Here is a 1,575-nt window from a genome sequence, read left to right as displayed (position 1 = left end):
AGCGGCAGCCTTCATACCTGCAGACAGTGACCCCGCCTTCCCTCCTCCTCCTCATGCAGTATCACCTGATGAACTGAAGCAGGGTCAGTTTACCTGAATTCCCCCAAGGAGGCTTCGTTTAGAAGCTCAGATTGGGTGTTTCCACTCTGAGGAAATTTACACAGCTCATACAGAGGAAAATGTATCTGTGATATTAAAAGATGCATTATTTCTGTTTTCCCACTGGGCATCGGTCCAGTCTTACTGCTGTAGGGACTATTATACCTCTGCCTCACAGCGTATATACAGAGATGGAAAATTACAGGCCTTATGAAAAGTAGATAGCCTCCTAGGAGCCTCCAAAACCCAAGAGTCCAAAGTCTCAGTATCAGTTTGATTTTGAGTATTCATTGAAAAACAAAGAGGTGACAGTTCCTATGAATGCCGTTTGGAGTGTAAGGACACTGATACTGTTGTATTAAACCATGCTAGAAACGATAGAATGGATTGCCATTAAATTTTGTGCAGATGTTGATGTTCCCCAGAGGACGAACCTGACTTAGGTAATGCACTGACCTTTCCTCTAGTGCCACCCTGAGGTTGACACTTTTGGGTTTTAGGGAAATATCTTGCGAACTGTTGGATGGAAATTAGATACACACATTCATTTCCACCTCAGGATGAACTTTTGTTAACAGAATCATCCCTTGACTTCCTGAAGCTAAATGATGATAAAACAGAGATGCATCTACTTGGCCCAAAAAACAGGAGGGATCCTGTTCTTGCTTAACTAGGACATCTGGCCTTGCAGACACAATCTCACATTCTCCACAATCTATATTCTGACCTCAGTTTCCAAGCTTACTTTAATACGATGACCAGAACTGCCTATCATTTGCACAAAATAGCAAAGGTGAGACCTCTACCGAACCAGCATGATGCTGAAGAGCTTATTCACTTTTGTTTCTAATTGTCTTGATTATTGTGATGCTCTGTTGACTGGCCTACCAACAGCAGCCATCGCAGGATCATTCAGAATGTTGCTGCAAGGGTTTTATCTACAACTAACATGAGAGAGAACATTTAACTCCTGCTTTACTTAACTGTTTTGGAAAATAATTTAACATGAAAGTACATGAATGTCATCATGAATAATAACAGCACAAAGGTGTATGATTCATCCATGGTAATGGTTTGGATATTTCCCCTAGGCCCTTAGAGTCCTTCACTGTCTGCATGCAGGCATGTTAGAAGGCTCCAGGGTGTCGGAAAGCTAAGATACTACAAGATGAAGACCTTGTAGATGTTCAGACTTTACTGTAAAATTAAACAGATCTGTATGACGCAGGAAATACATTATAAATGCCTTAATCCATGTTGTGTTTTTGGTATGTCTATGTCCATGCATGCACACTGTGCCAACATCTTCTCTGACTCTTGGTTCTATTATTCATCAAAATGAAGACTGATAAGAGTACAAGTTTTTCCACATCGGTAACCCACACTGTTTCCCTGTATCTTTTAGAAGGGATTTTAAAGTCTTTTTCTTAGTTTTTAGAGCACCACATGGCCTGGCCCCCTCTTATATTACAGACA

Source organism: Plectropomus leopardus, chromosome 16 (genome assembly GCF_008729295.1).
Source record: "Plectropomus leopardus isolate mb chromosome 16, YSFRI_Pleo_2.0, whole genome shotgun sequence".
NCBI classification, from domain to species: domain Eukaryota; kingdom Metazoa; phylum Chordata; class Actinopteri; order Perciformes; family Serranidae; genus Plectropomus; species Plectropomus leopardus.
Note: the sequence above shows the minus strand (reverse complement) of the source record.